This window comes from Papio anubis, chromosome X (genome assembly GCF_008728515.1).
Source record: "Papio anubis isolate 15944 chromosome X, Panubis1.0, whole genome shotgun sequence".
In the NCBI taxonomy this organism is placed as follows: Eukaryota; Metazoa; Chordata; class Mammalia; order Primates; family Cercopithecidae; genus Papio; species Papio anubis.
Window position 1 is genome coordinate 69,389,719 of NC_044996.1, and position 23,567 is coordinate 69,413,285.

Consider the following 23,567-nt stretch of genomic DNA (forward strand, 5'->3'; position numbering starts at 1 on the left):
TATAGTGGCTGGTAATGGTCTTTTCTTTCCATATTTAGCGCTTCGTTTAGGAGCTCTTCTAGGGCAGAACTGGCGGTAACAAAATCTCTCAGCATTTGGTTGTCTGAAAAAGGATCGTATTTCTCCTTCACTCATGAAGCTGAGTTTGGCCAGATATGCAATTCTGGGTTTGAATTTCTTCTCTTGAAGAATGTTGAATATTGGTTCCTAATTTCTTCAGTAGGGTTTCTGCTGAATGGTCTGCTGTTAGTCTGATAGGTTTCCATTTTTAGATTGTCTGTCCTCTTTCTCTAGCTGCCTATAACACTTTTTTTCTGTTATTTTGACCTTGGAGAATCTGATTATTAGGTTTCTTGGGGATGATCTTCTTGTGAAGCTTCTTACAGGGATTCTCTGCATTTCCTGATTTGGAATGTTGGCCTCTCTACCTAGGTTAAAAAAGTTTTCATGGATGATATTCTGAATTATGTTTTCCAAATTGCTTACACTCTCCTCATCTTTTTCAGGGACACCAATGTGTCATAGATTTTTTTTTTACATAATCTCATATTTCTCAGAGGTTCTGTTCATTGTCTTATTTATTTTTCTCTATTATTATCTCACTGTTTTATTTCAGAAAGCCAGTCTTTGAGCTGTAAGATTCTTTCCTTTGCTTGGTCTATTCTGCTATTAATACTTGTGATTATGTTATGAACCTTTTTAGTGTGTTTTTTAGCTCTATCAGGTCAGTTACATTATTTTCTATACTAACTATTTTGTCTGTCAGCTCCTGCATTGTTTATTATTCTTAGCTTCCTTGAATTGGATTTTAACATATTTTTGCATCTTAGTGATCTTGGTTCCTATCCATATTCTGAATTCTGTTTCTGTCATTTCAGCCATCACAGCCTGGTTCAGAAAGCTAGCTGGAGACGTGGTATGGTCATTTGGAGGAAAAAAGGTATGCTGGCTATTTGAGTGTCAGGGGTATTTTGCTGATTCTTTCTCTTCTTTGTGTGATGGTGTTCCTTCAATCTTTGCAGTTTCTGACCTTTAGATGTCTTTTTAAATCCTATTTGATGACCTTGAGGGTTTTATTGTGGTATAAGTTGAATTCAGCTGACTGGCTCCATTTCTGGAAGATTTTATGGTGCCAACACTCAGTTCTAAACCCCTGGACTGCCTGTTCTAACTCTGGTAAATTTGCCTTTGTTCTCTTCCTCCTCAAGGTTGAAAATCCACTCTGCTGGGGGGGCAAAGAGTTTCAGGACTGCTATTCACTACACTTTGATGGGTGGTGAAAGCAAAGCAGTTCATAATGCAGTGATAGTAGGATATATCCTTGTTTGCATGTGCCAGCAGCAGCAGCAGCGCAGTGTGGACGCTTTTCAGAACTGGCAGGGTGCTAGCAGCTGCTGAGGTGCCTTCCTTTGATATCCCTTGCAAGACAGGGTCGGAGTTACAGCTAGTAAATGATAGAATATAAAAATAGAACCCAAGTCTTCTGACTTCAAGCAGTGTTCTCTCTACTGTAAGAGTGGCCTTAACCATGTTTACTCCTGTGTTCAAATAAAATCATTTACACAAGCCCAAGATAAAAAACAGGCACAAGCAGAGTTGTTTGCCTGGAAAAGGATTTGTGGTCTCAGAGACCTAACTTCTCATCATTTTCTACCTGCCCTCTTTCACAGCCTTAAGGGTCCGCTTAAGGACCTCATACCATGCTTTTACAACAACTGCACAACATCATGGTGTTGTATAACTCACTTAATATTTCTCCAGTGTCGTCATCTCTTGACAGCGGACTTCTATCTCTTAGGACTAAACACATTCCATGAAGTAGCTGATTGATACCATGTTTCTAAGCTACCAGGAGAAACTCCAGGGAGGCATAAGGACATTTTTGTTTGTTTATTCACCCCCAAAGTAATAAACTAAACTATTCAACAAATATATATTGAGAACCTACTATAATTTCGACATTCTTGGCACCAAGGACACACCACTGAACAAAATAGTTAAAAATCTCTGACTTCACAAGTATTATATTTTATGACTTTTTTTAATAGCATGGACATTGGAGTCAAATTGTGTATGTTTTAATCCCAATTCCATCACTTAATATTTGCATGGCCTTGTTCAACTTACCTAATCTACTTATGACCATTTTCATTATCTGCAAAATAACTATATTGATAATGCCTACTTCCCACAATAATCGTGAAAATTAAACAGTTAATATTTGTAAAATAAAATACAGCACATAATGAGCAATATATATGTTTGTTAAATTGAAAATAGACAATAAACAAAGAAATAAACCTATAGAACAACAGATTATGATAAATGCTATGAAGAAAACTAAGACATGAAAAACATACATGTTGTTGTGGTATTCTAGGAACCAGGGAGGGGGTTATCACTGCTGGAACAGAGTGAGGAAGAAGGGAAGGCAGCAGGAGTCATTAATACCATTTTAAATTTCTGTTCAAAGTGGATTGTTCTCTAGTAATAGATACATACTCTTTTAGGAAGCAGCATACTTCAATGGCAAACCATGGAAGTTGTAGGCTGCCAGGATGCTGCTAACACCTGTTAAGTACCTACAAATAGAAAGTACCCTGAAGAGAGAGAAGATAGTGTTTCTATTTAACAGAAGAATATAAAGTGACTTTCTGACTCGGGATAGGGGAGGAGATGGAGGAAACACACACTATTACTGTTGTGTGTCTTCAATTTCTCCCTTCTAATGTAAGGGTCTGCTTCAGTTGATGCTATAAAACAAAGAGTTCTAAAAATAATTTGTTCTGTCCAAATAATCCATGGTTGGAATTGGGGGTGCTCTTCTTCTCAAATAGATCTGAGCTAAATTTCAGAGCTGTGTTTAACCAGAGATGAGAAATATTTGACTCTAAAAGAAGCCTCAGAATCAGTTAGTAAAATCATATTCATCTTTTATAACAGAAACTTTCTACCTATCAAAGAACAATTCCTCATTTCGCTCTTTTTCCAGCCTCTGGTAAACACCATTCTACTCTCTGCTTCTATGAGTTTGATTATTTTAGATACTTCATATAAGTGGAATCATGCAGTATTTGTCCTTCTGCGGCTGGCTTATTTAACTTAGTATAATGTCCTCTAGTTTGATTAATGGTATTACAAATGGCAGGATTTCCTTCTTTTTAACGTTAACTAATACTACATTGTGTGTATGTGCATAGCACATTTTATTTCTGTAGTCATCTGTAGGTGGACATTTGGGTTGTTTACACATCTTGATTATTGGAAATGATGCTGCAATAAACATAAAGTTTTAGATGTCTCTTTGATATCCTCGTTTTAATTATTTTGGATATATACCAGAAATGGGATTGCTGGATCATATGGTTCTTCTATTTTTAATGTTTTGAGAATCCTCCATGCTGTTTTCCACAGTTGTTTCACTATGTTACATAAACAACAAGGCATTGTACACTTTAAAATATGTTTAGAAGATAGATCTCATGTTTAGTGTTCTAAAAATAAAAAAGACAAGGGCAATTTTAGAGGTGACAGATGTCTTTAGTACCTTGGTTGTGGTGGTGGTACCTTGGGTGTGTGTGTATGTCCATACTCATCAAGATGTATACATAAAATGTGTACAATTTTGGCATATATTTCAATAAAGCTAAAAAGAAAGACACACAAAATAATTATAGAAGGAAATATTATAATATGATAAAAGGCTAAAACCCGAGTTAGATTAAACTGTGAGTGAAATATTAGAGATCAGTAACAAAGGTGACATCTTGCATATAAGTGGGCATTTATTTAAATGCATGCACTGACTAGCTTCTCTTTAAATTTAGTTGTTTTAAAATTCTGATTAAGTTCAGCGATATTAAAAACAAGGCCTCTTGAGTTTATGTTTACCTATCGGTCTATCAAGGTATAGGTATCAAAGAAACATTTCTATAATTTTGAGTCTAATGTGTGAAATGATAATTGAATATTCATGCCACACATATTTGCCAAGCATCTTCCATGATCTAGACAGAGTTCTAGGTGCTGGGGTTGTGGTAGTAAAGAAAGAAAGCAAGAAGCCTGCTCTCATGGAGCTTAAATCTACTGTGGGTGGTAGATTTTAAATAATCTGAAAAAGACATATACATTAAGATAATTTATATGACTACCTTACTGCCACACAAAAATTCTTTATAGTAATCCACATTTACCAAAAATCAAGTAATAAGGAAAATAACTGGGATCATGAATGAATTTACAAACTCAAGATTTAAAATGGTAATATAAGTGTCACAAGTTCCAAAAACACTATTGATTGACCCAGACACCAATAGGCAAACTCTTATTGTCCTCTAAGGATATCTATTGACCCAGACACCAATAGGCAAACCCTTACTGTCCTCTAAGGATATCTAAAGTTGTTTTTTGTTGACGGTAATGATCCCTTAGGGCTGTTTTTGGTTTCTGCAGTCTATCTTGGTAAGCAAAGATTCAAAGACTCCAGAGGAAAGAAAAACAGTGGAGGAGTCTAATGGCATCAAGGACACGGGGGCTTCTACAGAACACTTCTGGCAACTATGCATGTATCAGGCATTGTCACTTAAACCATTCATGTGTTTGACTAGTTGAATACAATGTGTTTTGTTAAACCCTTCTCCCACCTCATTTTGAAAGCCATTTGTTATAATTCAAAGAACAGGTTCATTTTTGTGGCATACTTCAAAATCAGATTTTGACAGAATTTTTTGAAGCTGAGGAAGACTCACAAACTCTTTTATAAGATTTCTGAAAGTTCCTTTTGATAAAACTACCATGTCACAATTTGCCAAGAGAAAGTAGATATAAAACAGAAAAGCTTGGTGACAGTGACATGAGTCATGAGCTTGGTGAAATATCACATCTAGAAGACAATGTCTTATGGAAATTATTAACACAATGCTCGGAACAGCTTTCATAGAGCTCTACCTCTTAGCTGTCCAGATCCTACTATACTCATGCTATGCTGCATGTATAATTAGGTTCACGAGTCAATCCAGTTAATGTGGTCATCTCAGTGAAAGGAGAAAAAAAATACAAAATTACAACATCTATGTAAGTGGTAGTTTCATTAACAGGGTATTAAAAAGAAACTAAACCTTTACCTATTGAAAAATACTATCCCTCCTCACTGTTATAAAATCAGTGTTGCAATGGATTATGCAAATAAAAGCAATCCTGTCCTCGAAACATAGTTTTGTAAATGTCAAGTAATTGATAGAATCACAACACAAGAAATTTGACATTGCTGCAACATCCAAACATGGACTTACATTTTGTATATTTTTTATTTAATGTAACTTTTATAGTATTTTATTTGTAAAAAAGTATACATTTATGACAAGGTGGATATTTTAAAAACATTCTTCCTCACTGCCTGTACCCATAATCAAAATGTTATGGAATATGTTTTTAAATGAAAAAAGTTCATGTATCCATGCGGGGAAATTTCAATACCCTTCAAATATTTCTTATACACCTATTATGTGCCTAGTATTGTGTTCAGCATTGGAGATATGGAAATGAATATACACAATATTTCCCCACATGGGGAAATACAGACAAGCAGCATTGTAGGCTTCATCTGGTATCTTGCTAAAAATACTCAATTTTGGATCCAAGTACAGACCCATTTTAACACATTTTTAACAAGATCCCTAGGTGATTAATGTGCACATTAAAGTTTGAGATGCAGTAGGGCTGGGCATGGTGGCTCATGCCTGTAATCTCAGCACTTGGAGAGGCTAAGTCAAGCAGAGGACTTGAGTCTGAAAGTTTGAGACCAGCCTGGGCAACATGGTGAAACCTGGTCTCTACAACAACAACAACAAAAGTTAGCTGGGCACGGTGGCATGTGCCTCTAGTTCCAGCTACTCAGGAGGCTGAGGTGGGAAAATTGATTGAGCTCAGGAGGTTGAGACTGAAGTGAGCCATGATCATGCCACTGCACTCCAGCCTGGGCAACAAAGGGAGACCTAGGTCTCAAAAACTTAAATGAAAAAATAAAGTTTGAGAAGCACTGATTAAATGAATTCTATTGGGGCTACTCAGTGAATGTCTAGAGACTGGTGATGGTCTGTCAATTGGTACAAGGCAAGACAAAAATGGAAATAAAGAACAAGTCATTTAAAAATGTTTATAGCAACTTGAGACATTGCTGCAATGTGATCACCAATGTGATCACCAAAGGTGATCAGTGGGGCTGCATTTTGTATATGTTTGCTTTTTAAATTGTACCTTTCTATTAACTCACTTTTATTGTATTTTACAAAAGTACACTTTTGTAACAGATTATATATATTTTAAAAAGAACCTTCATCGTAAGTAGTTTGAGTAGCACTACATTAGGTCATTTGATCATCCAATGTCTGAGGCATGTAAAAATCTTAATTTTTCAGAAATTGTCTTAAAACTAGCTGCAATTGATCTTCAGAAATATTATTTTATATGTTTTATTGACTTAAGAGAAACAGGCTTTCCATAAATAAATTTGTGAGAAACTCTTGCTGAAATGCTGTGGAAGATGCAGATGTCAACCAAAGATTTTTATAATAATTACAATTTTGAGAAACAATATCATAACTACAAAGTAAAAATGGAAATTATTTTTCTTGTGAGTGGAAAGGATCTATTATCAAGGTTCTATCAGGGTAGTTTCCTGTTCCTGCTAAGTGAAGAGGACTTAAGAGAGTTCTAAAAGATGAGAGTTAAAACTTAACAGTGAGTCATTTCAGTATTAGGCTATGGAAGGGAAAACCCAATTATTCTTTGAATGTCTGGTAGAATTCTGCTGTGAATCTATCCAGTCCTGGAAGTTGTTTTGTTGATAATTTTTAAATTACCATTTCAATCTCACTGCTTGTTGTTGATCTGTTCAGGGTATCTAATTCTTCCAACTTAAGCTAGGAGAGTTGTATTTTTCTAAGAATTTGGTCATCTTTTCTACGTTTTTTAGTTTATGTGTGTAAAGGTGTTCATAGTAGCCTTGAAGGATCTCTTGTATTTCGGTGTTTTCTGTTGTAATATCTCTTGTTTCTTTTCTTAGTGAGATTATTTGGATTTCTTCTCTTCTTTTCTGTTTGCTTAATCTTGCTAATGGTATATCAATTTTATTTATCTTTTCAAATAACTAGCTTTTTGTTTCATTTATCTTTTGTATTTTTTTGTTGTTATTTGTTTGTTTTTGCTTGTTTGTTTCTATTGCATTTAGCTCTGCTCTGATCTTGGTTACTTCCTTTCTTCGACTGAGTTTGGGTTTGGTTTGTTCTTGTTTCTCTAGTTCCCTGAGGTGTGACCTTAGACTGTCAGTTTGTGCTTTTCCAGTCTTTTTGATATAGGCGTTTAGGGCTAAGAACTTTCCTCTTAGCACTACCTTTACCGTATCCCAGAAGTTTTGATAGGTTGTGTCATCATTGTTGTTCAGTTCGAAGATTTTTTTACTTTTCATCTTGATTTTGTTTTTGACCCAATGGTCATTCAGGAGCAGGTTATTTAATTTCAATGTATTTGCATGGTTTTGAAGGTTCCTTTTAGAGTTGATTTCAAGTTTTATTCCACTGTGGTCTGAGAGAGTGCTTGATATAATTTCAATTTTCTTAAATTTATTGAGGCTTGTTTTATGGCCTATTATATGGTCTATCTTGGGGAAATTTCATGCACTGTTGAACAGAATGTGTATTCTGCAGTTGTTGGAAGAAATGTTCTGTATATTTCTGTTAATTCCACTTGTTCCAAGGTATAGTTTAAATCCATTGTTTCTTTGTTGACTTTCTGTGTTGATGGCCTGTCAAATGCTGTCTGTGGAGTATTGAAGTCCCCCACTATTATTGTGTTGCTGTCTATCTCATTTATCAGGTCAATTAGTAATTGTTTTATAAATTTGGAATCTCCTGTGTTAGGTGCATATATGTTTAGAATTGTGATATTTTCCTGTTGGACAAAGCCTTTTACCATTATATAATGTCCCTCTTTGTCTATTTTAACAGCTGTTGCTTTAAAGTTTGTTTTGTCTAATATAAGAATAGGTACCCCTGCTCACTTTTGGTGTCCTTTAGCAGGAAATGTCTTTTTCCACTACTTTACTTAAGTTTATGTGAGTCCTTATGTGTTTGGTGAGTCTCCTGAAGGCAGCAGGCAGTTGGTTGTTGAGTTCTTATCCATTCTGCAGTTCTGTATCTTTTAAGTGGAGCATTTATGACTTTTACATTCAATGTTTGTATTAAAATGTGTGTTCATCATGCTCTTTGTTGTGTGCGTACTTTATTTTTTTTTTTTTGGTTTGTTTTTGCTTTGCTTTTAACTTGTATTTTTGTTTTATAAGTCTTGTATGATTTATGCTTTAAATAGGTTCTGTTTTGATGTATCCAGGATTTGTTTTAAGATTTAGAGCTCATTTTAGAAGTGGCTTAGTAATCGTGAATTCTCTCAGCACTTGTTTGTCTGAAAAAGTTTGTATATTTCTTTCGTACATGTTGCTTAGTTTCGCTGGATACAAAATTCTTGGCTGATAATTGTTTTGTTTGAGGAGGCTGAAGATAGGGCCCCAATCCCTTCTAGCTTGTGGAGTTTCTGCCGAGAAATCTGCTGTTAACATGATAGATTTTCTTTAATAGTTTGCCTGGTGCTTCTGTTTCACAGCTCTTAAGAATCTTTCCTTTGTCTTAACTTTGAATAACCTGATGACAGTGTGCCTAGACAAACATCTTTTTGCTATGAATTTTCCATGTGTTCTTTGTGTTTCTTGTATTTGAATGTTTAGGTCTCTAGAAAGACTGGGAAAGTTTTTCTTGATTATTCCCCCAAATATGTTTTCCAAGCTTTTGGAATTCTCTTCTTTTTCATAAACACTGATTATTCTTAGGTTTGGTCATTTAACATAATCCCAGACATCTTAGAGACATTGTTCATATTTTCTTATTATTTGTTCTTTGTCTTTGGTGGATTGGGTTAATTAGAAGATCTTGTCTTCAAGCTCTGAATTTCTTTCTTCTAGTTGTTCAATTCTACTGCTAAGACTTTCCAGAGCATTTCACGTTTTTAAAAGTGTGTCCAAAGTTTCCTGAATTTTTGATTGTTTATTCTTTAAGGTATCTATTTCCTTGAATATTTCTCCCTTCACTTCTTGTATCAGTTTTTGGATTTACTTGCACTGGGGCTTGCCTTTCTGTGGTCCCTCCTTGATTTGCTTAATAACTAACTTCCTGAATACATTTTCAGGTAAATCAGGTATTTCTTCTTGATTTGGATCCATTGCTGGTGAACTAGTGTGATTTTGGGGGGGTGTTGAAGAGCCTTGTTTTTTAATATTACCAGGGTTCTTTTTCTGGCTCCTTCTTATTTGGGTAGGCTTTATCAGAAGAAAGGTATAGGGCTGAAGTCTATTGATCAGATTCTTTTGTCCCATGGGAGTGTTCACTTGATGTAGTTCTCCCCCACTTTTCCTATGGATGTGGCTTCCTATGTGCTGAACTTCAGTGATTGTTGTGTCTCTTCTGGGTCTAGCCACACAGCAAGTCTACCTGGCTCCAGGCTGGTATTGGGGGTTGTCTGCACAGAGTCCTGTGATGTGAACCATCTATGGGTCTCTCAGCCTTGGATACCAGCACATGTTCTGGTGGCGGTTGGGGGGTCGGGCGTGTGCAATGAACTCTTTGAGGGTTCTTAGCTTTGGTGGTTTAAGGCTCTACTTTTGTGCTGGTTGGCCTCCTGCCAGGAGGTGGCACTTTTCAGAGAGCATCAGCTGTGGTAGCATGGGGAGGAACTGGTGGTGGGCAGGGCCCTAGAACTCCCAAGGTTATATGCCCTTCGTCTTCTGCTACCAGGGTGAGTAGGGAAGGACCATCAGTTGGGGTTGGGGCTAGGTGTGGGGGGAGCTCAGACTCTCCTTGGGCGGGTCTTGCTGCAGCTGCTGTGGGGATGGGGGGAAGATTCCCAGGTGACTGGAATTGTGTACCTAGGAGAATTATGGTTGCCTCTGCTGAGTCATGCAGGTTGTCAGGGAAGTGGGGAAATGCCGGCAGTCACAGGCCTCACCCAGCTCCAACAAAAATGGGATCTCGTCCCATTCCCACTGGGTCACCTCCGACAGCCCTGAATCCATTTCCAAGCGGAGAGTGAGACAGGCTTAAAAACCTGCCCCAAGATACTCTGCGGTTGTTGGATCAAATGTTCTGTATATTTCTGTTAATTCTACTTGTTCCAAGGTATAGTTTAAATCCATTGTTTCTTTGTTGACTTTCTGTGTTGACCTCCCAGCTGCTAAAGAAAAGGGCTTGGTTTTTCCCCCACCTGTGTAGCCTGCACACCACATTTGGACTACCCTCAAGTTCTGGTCAGGAAGCTTCTCACCTCATTCAAATTGTTACAAAGTTCAGCTAGATATTTCTATGCCCTGGGTGTTTACAGTCAGCATTTAGCAAAGACAACGAGGCATATGTTCTTCATTTCAGTGTGGCAATACAACAAACATCACCCATTCAAAAGTCAACACTCACACGAGAAAACAAAGCAGACGAGTTAGAACCAACAAAACAGCAGGCAACAAAAACAAACTTGCAAACTCTTCAAATATTTAAATTAGAAAGGAGCCAAGATGGCTGACTAGACATAGCCGAGAGAAACATCTTCCACCAAGACAGCAGGAAATCAAGACGACTGGTACAATCCGAGCACATCTTTGGATGGAAGGCAATGCGAGTGGATGAGAGGAGGACATAGATGCTGGAATGATGTGGGAGAAGTCTGAGAAGCCTGCATGGAGCTCTCAAACATCAGGATATGTCCTGTGCCCTAGTTATTTCTGGGGAAGGGATGACTTGACCAGGCAAGGAGTGGTCTGCTTTCACCATGGACCTCTGGAATCTTAGCAGTAAGAGACTCTGCAATCCCCACAAAAACTTGACATTGCAAAGACCGATGCTAAAAGAGGTGGCAGGGCAGCTCTACAGCCTCTGTGAAGCTCAGAGTGCTTAGTGTGTGAACAATCACGATGGAGCATGGACATGGATACCTATCCTTCAAGGTTCTCCATGCTCCCCTAAGAGACTTTGGCCTTGGAGTTACTGCTTGATTTGGATAAAGCAGGGTGGTCTTGCCAGTGAGACAGAGCCAGTCTGATCTGTAACCCCCACTGTCTGCTTGCCTTCTTTGGGGCCCCAGCCAGGCTGTGCCCACCTGCAGCAAAGCCCCAGATGCCCAACCAAAGTACTTCTACGCAGCCTTCATCATAGCTTCTTCATCAACAAACTGCCTGACTGTAGCAGTTCTAGAAGTTCATTCATCACCGACGCTCACTAGCACAACTGCAGGCTCCCCATGAAGCTCTGACGGTACAAACATACCCATGTCTTCCATCCCCACTACCACCACTTTGCTGGCATGCTTGCATGAGCAGACTTCAGCTTACCTCCTCCACCAGTGTAACTATACTCATGAAGACTACTGTACCATCATTGATGGCAGGCACACACCATGACACCCCTGTCCTCTAATGCATGGGTCCCTCCCATGTCACCATTGACAGTACACATGCACACAGGGACATGAATAAACCTACCGAGACCATGTTGCGCTGCCGCCTGTGCAAACATGCACATACATCAGTAAATCCACCACTACCAGTGCGCCATTCTCACTCCTGCCACCACTACATGTATAAGCACAGTTGTCAACAACCCTAATCTTGCCAAGACACACCCATGATGCATTACCACTGCCACTTGTGAGAGGGCATACAGCATTGCTGCCACCTAACTCCCACCAGTTCCCTGACCTAGCTGATGCACATGCACCCTCTGGCACTGCTGTAGCTGGTGGCATGCATGAGTGACAATGAATGACCCTTCCATTGCCCTAATGAAGGTCTTGGGCCAGCATCACCAATCAGACTAGGAATAGAATAGGAACATGCTGGCTCCTCCAGTGAAGTAGGTTTCTGAACTTAAGGGGAAAAAGAACAAAACTGGGGACATGATAGCAGCCCCCCAGAGTTAAAACACACAGCACAAGAGTGCTGAACACAGCTTTGGCCCGTTAAAATCTTCCGGAAATTAAGCCAGTTGACTTAATGAATTTTAAATCGAATCAAACCCCCAAGGGCATCAAAGATGGTAACAGCTAAAGAATAACAACTTCAAAGATTAAAGGATCATCAACTCACAAAAATGAAAAAGAACCAGTGCAAGTAATCTGGCAACTCAAAAAGCCAGAATATCTTCTTACCTCCAAATGACCACACCAGTTCCTCAGCAATGGTTTTTAACTAGGTTTAAATTGCTGAAGTGACAAGCATAGAATTCAGATTATGAATAGGAATGAAGACAATCAAGATTCAAAAAAAAGTTAAAACACGATATAAGGAAACTAAGGAATATAATAAAATAATAGAGAAGCTGAAAGATAAAATGGCCATTTCAAGCAAGAATCAAACTCATCTGATAGAGCTTAAAAATTCGCTTCACAAATTTCATAATAGAATAACAAGTATTAGTAGAATAGAAGAAGCTCAGAAAAGAATCTCAGAGTTTGAAAACTAGTTATCCAAATTAAAGCAGTCAGACAAAAATAAATAAAAGAGAATAAAAAAGAATGAACAAAACCTCTTAAAAATGTGGGATTATGTAAAGAGACCAAATTTATGACTCATTGGCATCCCTGAAAGAGAGGGAAAGAAAGTAAGCAACTTGAAAAATATATTTGAAGTTATAATCTATGAAAATTTGCACAACTTCAATGGAGAGGCCATCATTCAAATTAAGAAAATGCAGAGAACTCCTTTGAGATCCCGTAGAAGGTGACCATCCCAAGACACATAGTCATCAGATTCTGTAAGGTTGAAATGAAAGACAAAAGTTAAAGACAGCTGGAGAGGAGGGGCAGGTCACTTACAAAAGGAACCCCATCAGGATAACAGGGGACCGTTCAGCAGAAACCCTACAGGCCTGAACAGATTGGGGGTCTATATTCAGGATTCTTAAAGAAAATCAATTCCAATCATGACTTTACTATCCAGAATAACAAAGCTTCATAAATGAAGGACAAACGTGATCCTTTTCAGATAAGAAAATGCTGAGGGAGTCTGTTATCTCCAGACATGCCTTGTAAGAGGTCCCTAAGGGAGTGCTAAATATGAAAATGAAAGACCATTACCAGTCACCACAAAGACACACTTAAGTACATAGACCATAGAAACTATAAAGCAGTTACACAATCAAGTCTGCATAATAACAGGTAACAACATGATGACAGGACCAAATCCACACACATCATTATTAACATTTAATGTAAATAGAATAAATACCCCGACTTAAAAGGCACAGAGTGCCATGTTAGATAGAAATGCAAGACCCCACTAAATGCTGTCTTCAGGAGACTCATCTGACATGCAATGACACCCATAGACTAAAAGTAAAGAGATAAAGAAAAATGTATCATGCAAATGGAAAACCGAAAAAAGTAGAAATTGTTATTTAATTTCAGACAAAACAGACTTTATATTGATATTGATCAAAAAGACAAGTAAGGACATTACATAATGGTAAATGGTTCATTTCAACAAGAAGACCTAAGTATCTGAGGTATAATGCATCCAACACAGGAGGACTCAGTCTCATATAACTGGTTATTAGAAACCTAAAATGATGCTAGTGACTTTTGCACATTGATTTTGTATCCTGAGACTTTGCTGGAGTTGCTTATCAGCTTAACGAGATTTTGGGCTCAGACGATGGGGTTTTCTAAATATACAATCATGTCATCTGCTAACAGGGATAATTTGACTTCCTCTTTTCCTAATTGAATACCCTTCATTTCTTTCTCTTGCCTGATTGCCCTGGCCGGAACTTCCAACATTGTTGAATAGGAGTGGTGAGAGAGGGCATCCCTGTCTTGTGCCAGTTTTCAAAGGGAATGCTTCCAATTTTTGCCCATTCAGTATGATATTGGCTGTGGGTTTGTAATAAATAGCTCTTATTATTTTGATATGTTCCATCAATACCGAATTTATTGAGAGTTTTTATCATGAAGGGCTATTGAATTTTGTCAAAGGACTTTTCTGCATCTATTGAGATAATCATGTGATTTTTGTCTTTGGTTCTGTTTATATGCTGGATTACGTTTATTGATTTGCATATGTTGAACCAGCCTCGCATCCCAGGGATGAAGCTCACTAACAGACAAACAGAGAGTCAAATAATCAGTGAACATCTATTCACAATTGCTTCAAAGAGAATAAAATACCTAGGAATCCAACTTTCAAGGGATGTGAAGGACCTCTTCAAGGAGAACTACAAACCACTGCTCAATGAAATAAAAGAGAGCACAAACAAGTGAAAGAACATTCCATGCTCATGGATAGGAAGATTCAATATCATGAAAATGACCATACTGTCCAAGGTAATTTATAGATTCAATGAAATCCCCATTAAGCTACCAAGGACTTTCTTCACAGAATTGGAAAAAAACTACTTTAAAGTTCGCATGGAACCAAAAAAGAGCTCACATTGCCAAGACAGTCCTAAGTCAAAAGAACAAAGCTGGAGGCAGCATGCTACCTGACTTCAAACTATACTACAAAGCTACAGTAACCAAAACAGCATGGTCCTGGTACCAAAACAGAGATATAGACCAATGGAACAGAACAGAGTCCTCAGAAATAATACCACACATCTACAGGCATCTGATCTTTGACAAACCTGACAAAAACAAGAAATGGGGAAAGGATTCCCTATTTAATAAATGGTGCTGGGAAAACTGGCTAGCCATAAGTAGAAAGCTGAAATTGGATCCCTTCCTTACACCTTATACAAAAATTAATTCAAGATGGATTAGAGACTTAAATGTTAGACCTAAAACCATGAAAACCCTAGAGGAAAACCCAGGCAATATCATTCAGGACGTAGGCATGGGCAAGGACTTCATGTCTAAAACACCGAAAGCAATGGCAACAAAAGTCAAAATTGACAAATGGGGTCTAATTAAACTAAAGAGCTTCTGCCCAGAAAAAAGAAACTACCATTCGATTGAACAGGCCACCTACAGAATGGGAGAAAATTTTTGCAATCTACTCATCTGACAAAGGGCTAATATCCAGAACCATGCACATGTATGTTTACTGTGGCACTATTGCCAATAGCAAAGACTTGGAACCAACCCAGATGTCCATCAATGATAGACTGGATTAAGAAAATGTGGCACATATACATCATGGAATACTATGCAGCCATAAAAAAGGATGAGTTCATGTCCATTGTAGGGACATGGATGCAACTGGAAACCATCATTCTCAGGAAACTGTAGCAAGAACAGAAAACCAAACATCGCATGTTCTCACTCATAGGTGGGAATTGAACAATGAGAACACTTGGACACAGGAAGGGGATCATCACACACCGGGGCCTGTCCTGGGGTGGGGGAAGGTGGGAAGGATAGCATTAGGAGATATACCTAATGTAGATGACAAGTTAATGGGTGCAGCACACCAAGATGGCACATGTATACATATGTAACAAACCTGAACGTTGTGCACATGTACCCTAGAACTTAAAGTATATATATATATTAAAAAAAGAGACCTAAAAGAAGACTTAGGTAATCACACAAAAATGGTGGGAAACTTCAATACCCCACTGACAGTATTAGGCAGATCATCAAGTCAGAAAACTCCCAAAGATATTCAGAACCTGAACTCTATGTTCAACAAATGGGTCTAACAAATATCTACAGAACACTCCACCCAAACCCAACAGAATATTCATTCTTCTCATCACCACATGGCACAGTGTTGACAATCAACCACACATTCAGCCGTAAAACAGTTCTCAGCAAATTCAAGAAACTGAAATCATACCAACCACTCTGTCAGACCACAGTGAAACCAAAAGAGAAATCAACACTAAGAAGATGGCTCAAAACTGTAGAATCACATGGAAACAAAACAACATGCTCCAGAATAAATTTGGCTAAATGATAAAATTAAGGCAGAAATCAAATTCTTTGAGACTAATGAAAATAAACATACAAAATAGCAGAATATCTGGGATCCACAAAGCCGTATTATAGGAAAAATTTATAGTGCTAAATGTTCACATGAAAAAGTTGCAAAGATCTCAAGTTAACAACCTAACATAAAAACTACAAGAAGTAGAAAATAAAGAGCAAACCAAATGCAAGGCTAGCAAATACAGTAGATAACCAAAATTAGAGAAGAAGTGAATGAAATTGAAACACAAAAAAATAACAAAACCGATAAACAAATCCAGTGGTGGTTATTTGAAAGAATAAATAATATTGACAAACTTCTAGCTACACTAATGAAAAAAAAGAAGGTTTAAATAAACACAATCAGTAAAGACAAAGGGGACATTATCACTGGCCCCGCAAAAACACAGAAAACCCTCAAAGACTACTACAAACACCTTTATGCATGCAACATAGAAAACAGAAGATATGGATAAATTCCTGGAAACATACATCATCTCCACACAAAACCAAAAAGAAATTGAATCCCTGAAAATACCAATAAGGTATCCTGAAATAGAATCACTAGTAAAAATCCTACCAACTAGAAGCAGCCCAGGAACGACGAATTCATAGCCAAATTCTATCAGATGTATAAAGAAAAACTGGTACCACCGAAGCTATTTCAAAAAAACAAATAAATAATAAGAAGAAGGAGGGAATCCTCCCTAACCCATTTTATGAGCCCAGCATCATTCTGTTGACAAGACCTGACCAAAGACACATACACTAAGTAAAATTTCAAGCCAGTGTACCTGATGAGCATGTTTGAAGAACATCTTCAACAAAATACTCTCAAATCAAGTCTAGGGGCACATTTAAAAGCTAATCCACAATGATTAAGTAGACGTTATCTCTGCAATTTAAAGTTGGTTCATAATACACAAATCAATAAATTTTATTCACCATTTAAAAGAACTAAAACAAAAACCACATAATCTTCTCAATAGATTCAGAAAAGACTTTTGATAAAATTCAATAAATATCCTTCAGGTTAAAAACTTTCAACAAACTAAGCATTTAAGGAACATACCTCAAAATAATAAAACAAATCTATGTCCAACTCACAGCTAGCATCATACTGAATGGGCAAAAGCTGGAAGCATTCCCCTTGAGAACCAGAACAAGAAAAGGATGCCCATTCTCACCACTCCTATTCAATATGCTGCTGGAAGTCCTAGCCAGAGAAATCAGACAGGAGAAAGAAATAAAAGGCACCTGAATAGGAGGAGAAGAAATGAAACTATCTCAGTCTGCAAACAATATACTTCTTTACCTAGAAAACAATGTAGTCTTTACCCAAAAGCTCCTACATCTAATAAACAACTTCAGCAAAGCTCTTACATGCAAAATCAATGTACAAAAATTGGTAGCATTTCTATGCACTAACAACATTCAAGTTAAGGGCCAAATAGAGAATGCAATTCCATTTACAATAGCCACAAATAGAATAAAATACCTAGAAATACAGCTAACCAGGAACATGAAATATCTCTACAATGAGAATTACAAAACAGCACGGAAAGAAATCACAAGTGACACAAATGGAAAAAACCATTCCATGCTCATTGATATGGAGAACAAATATTGTTAAAATGGTTTAGGGAGAGCAAATATTGTTAAAATGGTCATTCTGCCCAAAGCAAGTTACAGATTCAATGCTATTACTATCAAACTACCAGTGAGAGTCTGCACAGAAATAGGAAAAAAAAAAACAAAAAACAAAAAAAGCTATTTTAAAATTTATATGGGCTGGGTGTGGTGGCTCATGCCTGTAATCCTAGGCCTTTAGGAGGCCAGGGTGGGCAGATTCACGTCAGGTCAGGAGTTTGAAACCAGCCTTGTCAATATGGTAAAACTCTGTCTCTACTAAAAATACAAAGAAAGAAAAAAAAAATAGCTGGGCGTGGTGGTGGGCACCTGTAATCCCAGCTACTCAGGAGGCTGAGGCAGAAGAATCACTTGAACCCAGGAGGCAGAGGTTGCAGTGAGCAGAGATTGTGACACTTCACTCCAGCCTGGGTGACAGAGTGAGACTCTGTCTAAAAAAAAAAAAAAAAAAAAAAAAATGGAGCCTAAAAAAGATCCTGAATAGCAAAAGCAATCCTAAGTATAGAGAACAAAGCTGGAGGCCTCACAGTATCTGACCTCAGACAAAGCTATGGTAAGCAAAAGAGCATGGTCCTGGTCCATAAACAGACACATAGACCAATGGAACAGAATAGGGAGATGAAAAATATGGCCATATACCTACAACCATTTGTCCTTTGACAAAGTCAACAAAAACAAGCAATAGGGAAAAGACAGCCTGTCCAATAAACTGTGCTGTGATAACTGGCTAGCCATATGCAGAATGGTGAAACCAGCCACCTTCCTTATATCATACATAAAAATCAGTGAAGATGGATTAAAGACTTAAATTGAAACCCTAAAACTATAAAAAACCCTTGAAGAAAACCCAGGAAATACCATTCTGGTCAGAGGCCTTGGCAAAGATTTGTGAAAAAGACTCCAAAAGAAATTGCAACTAAACCACAAATTAATAAGTATGACCTAATTAAACTAAAAAGCTTATGCACAACAAAAGAAATTATCAACAGAGAAAACAGGCAACCCACAGATCAGGAGAAAGTATTTGCAAACTATGCATCTGATATAAGTCTAATATCCAGAGTCTATAAGGAACTTAAACAAATTAATAAGTAAAAAACAACTCCATTACAAAGTGTGTAAAGGGCATGAACAGACACTTTTCAAAAGAAGACATATACCTGGCCAACAAGCATATGGAAAAATACTCAACATCACTAATCACTTAGAGAAATGCAGACTGAATGTACAATGAATAGTATCTGGCTCTAGTTAAAATTTTTATTATTAAAAATTCAAAAAATAACAGGTGCTGGTGTAGTTGTGGAGAAAATGGAATGCTTATACACTGTTGATGCTAATGTAATCAGTTCAGCCATTGTGGAAGGCAGATTGGCAATTCCTCAAAGAATTTAAAACAGAACTGTTATTTGACGCAATTCCATTATTGAATATATGTGCTAAAAAATATAAATTGTTTTACTACGAAGACACACACATGCATATGTTTACTGCAGTACTATTCACAATAGCAAAGACATGGAATCAACCTAAATGCCCATCAGTTGTAGACTGAACAAAGATCATATGGTGCATATATACTACCATGGAATACTATGCAGTCTTAGAAATAATCGGATTATGTGTGTTTCAGCAACACAGATAAAGTTGGAGACCATTTCTCTAAGCAAACTGACGTAGAAACAGAAAACCAAATGCCACATATTATCACTTACAAGTGGAATCTAAACATTGAGTACATATGGACAAAAAGAATGGAACAACAGACACTGAGGCCTACTTGAGTGTGGAGGGTGAAATGAGGGTGAAGATGGAAAAATTCCCTGTCAGGTACTATGCTTATTACCTGGCTGATGAAATAATCTGTACACCATACACCTGTGACATACAACTTATTTATATAAGGAACCTCCACAAGTACCCCTGGACCTAAAATAAACTTTTAAAAGCCCAAAGAAGGAAATGTTTAAATCATCAACAAATAATAAACAAATACTCTGTCTTACGCTTAACCAACTAAAATTTTATCAGGAATAGCATATTAAAAATTCCCAGAGGTTTGAAAACACACCAAATATAACTGCTAGGACTGAAAATAGGAAATAACAATTTTTTTTTAAGTCAGCAGATTCATTTAAAAAATTAACATAAGTGAAGATATACTTGGTAATCTTGAAGGGGGTCACAAGAAATTTTCCACAATGCAGCACAAGGAGACAATGAGACAGGAAATATAAATATAATAACTGTTAAGGGACATATAGACAAAAAGCTTTTTTTTCTGAATTAAAGCAAGACAAATCATCTCTCACATCAGGATTCTCATACATTCTATTTCCACAGCCTGAAATGGTTTTCCCCAAGATTTTTACACTGGCAGATAGCTGGTCCTTTCTCATTATTGAGACTGTCGCTTACATGTCATATTCCTGGAGAGCCTTTCTGTGGAGGGTTTTGAGTATTTTATTTTTCAGGCAACAATCTATCCTTAGTTTCTTATAATATGGAGTCTGAAAAACAACATCAAAACACAACAAAACACTATATAGCTCAGATTTCTTTACACTTAGTCCTGAAAAAATGAGGTTCCACTAATTATATGCACTTCTGTGGGATTAGGAAAGCAGAAAAGAGACAGAAAGCTCTTGTTGTTGCTATATCTGTTGGCAAACAAAATCATGGATTGAGAAGCAATTGTGGTGACTGAACTTAGATTTCCAGTGGCTAATCATCAATTTCATCAATGTTGAGCGGCAACTGAGGCAGCGTTAGCAGTTATTGTAGAAGTAATGATTTTGTGATCTCTGAATCACTGGATAATGATGTTGTCTCTCTTTCCTTCTTTTGGCATTATTTAAATAAAATATTTATTTAGATGTCTTTTTATATCATGACATTTACACTTTTAAAGTGTTCAATTCAACTGGCTTTAGAACACTTTTAGCCTTATACCCCCACCACCACTATCTGTTCCAAAATATGTTCATTACTCTCCTCCAAAAAACTCTGTATCTAGTAGCATCACTCTTCTCTTCTCAGCTCTTTTCAACCACTTCTCAGCTCTTGTCAACCACTAGTCAAATGTCTGTCTATAGAGTTTCCTGTTCTGGATGTTTTATATAAATGACATCACAATATGACTGTTGGTCTGGTTTTCTTTATTTATCATATGTTTTTAACATTCATCCATGTTGTGGCAGGTATCAGTATTTCATTCTTTCTATGATTAACGTTTCCATTGTATAGCTATACCACCTTTTGTTGATCCACTGATCAGTTAATGGACACTAGGTTATTTCCAAGTTTTGGCTATTAGAATAATGCTCCTGTCAACAATCATGAGCACATTTTTTTCCATGGACACATGTTTTTAATTTATTGAGGTGCATATCTGGGAATCACTGGGCAATGTGATAATTCTATGTTCAAATTCTGAGGAACTGCCAGACTATTTACCAAAGTAACTACATTTTACACTCTTATCAACAATGTATAATGGTTCCAGTTGTCCACATCTTCTTCAACATTTGCTACAAGCTTTCTATTTTACGTTAGCCATTCTATTGGATGTGCTGAGATATCTCATTGAAGTTTTAATTTACATTTGTCTAATGACTATGTCCAACAACTTTTTAGGTGTTTGTTGGGTGTTTGCATATCTTCTTTAAAGAAATGTTCATTTACATTATCTTCCCGTTTTCTAAATGGATCATTTAATTTGTTAATATTATTTTTGAGTTGTAAGGCTCCCTTATGTATTTTGTATGCAAATATCTTATCAGATAGGTGATTTGCAAATTCCCTCTCATTCTGTAGGTTGTCTTTTCACTTTTTTACTGATTTCTTTTAAGGAATGAAAGTTTACATTTTGATGAATCCAATTTATCCAGTTTTATTGTATCACCCCTCCATTTGGTTTTATATCTAAGAATCAGTGTCCTTATACAAGGTCATGAAAATTTACACCTATAGTTTCTTCCAGCAGTTTTGTAGATTGAGCTCTTACATCTAGGTCTTTGATCCACTGGATTAATTTTAGTGTAAGGTGTGAAGAGTTTAAATGTATTCTTTTGTATGTGTCAACAATGTACAGTTTTCACAGCATACTTTTTAACTGTGATTAAAAATTAATTGATATCCAGTTCTATCCATGTCATTGCAAATGACTGAATTTGCTTGAGAGAATGCATACTCCATTCTCCATGATGTGCTTATTTCACATTGTATACATGTATCAAAACATCTCATGTACCCCATAAATATTTAAACCTACTATGTACCCACAAAAGTAAAAAATAAGAAATAATTAAATAATTAAAACATTGATAAATAATAATTTTGTTTATATGGGGTATAAGGTGTTGTTTTGATATATGTATACATTGTAGAAAAATTAAATCAAAATGATTAACATATTTATCACCTCACCTACTTATCTTGTTTTTGTGGTGAGAATGTTGAAAATACACCCTTCTAGTAATTTTGAAACATGCATTATTATTAAGTATGATCACCATGTTTTGCAATAGATTACTAAAGCTTTTTCATTGTTTTACAATAGATCACTACAACTTTTTCTTTTTGTCTAACTGAAACTTTCTACCCTTTGACTAACACGTCTTCTTTCAGTGTCGTCCACCTCCAGCCTCTGTTAACCACCATTCTATTCTGTTTCCATAGTTCTGTTTTACTCTCTATTTTACTCTGACTTTTTTAGATTCTACATATATGTGAGATTAAAAAGTATTGGTTTTTCTGTGCAGTAACATTTTTAAAAATACTACTCATTCCTTAACTGAAATGTCTTCATGGTTTGCCAAAAATTAATTGACCGTAAGTGCATGGGTTTATTTCTGGACTCTCAATGTGTAGTTCCATTGAACTACACATGCCTACGCTTTTGTTAGTAGCTCACTGTCTTGATTACCACAGCTTTCTTATAAGTTTTGAAATGAGGAATTATGAGTCCACTGACTTTGTTCTTCTAGAGATTATTTTAGCTATTCAGGTTATCTTGTATTTGCATATGAATTTAAAATCAGCTTGTCAATTTCTGTGATAAAGTAAGCTGGGATTCAATAGGCATTGCTTTGAATCTGTTAATTATTTTCAAAAATATCACCATCTTTTTTCATCATGATAAAAATACATGAGATATACATAACTGATCATTTTTAAATGCACATAACAGTATTGTTTAGCTATAAATGTAATTTTGACCAGCAGATCTCCAGAATTTGAAATTTTATCTTGCATGACTAAAACTCTACTCCTGTGAAACAATTCACCCATTTTCCCTTATCCACAGCCCCTGGAAATCACTATTCTACTTTCTGTTTCTATGAGTTTGACTATTTTAGATACTTTACATAAGTGGAATCATGCAGTATCTGTTTTAATGTAACTAGCTTATTTCACTTAGCATAATGTCTTTAAGGTTAATCCACATTGCAACATATGATGGGATTTCCTTCTTATTTATGGCAGGATATTATTCTTGCTCTCTTATTTATAGACATATGTTTATATGTGTATATGTATCTCATATACATTTATATGTATATACTATGTATTACACACATATGTGCAATATATCATAGACACATATAACATTATATAGGCAACATATTATATTATATATACAATATTATATATAATATTTATATTATATATGTAGGATATATTACATACATATATACATGCAAATGTATATATGTACATATATATTAGAAAGAGAGGTACACACATTATATTAAACACACATATATACATTTATATTACATTTTCATTGTTTATTCATCTGTTAATGGGCTTTTAGCGTCTTTTCAAATCTTGGTTATTGTGAATAATGACACAGTGAATATGGGATTACAAGTGTCTTTTTAAGGTCTTAATTTTAATTTGTTTGGATAAATACCCAGAAG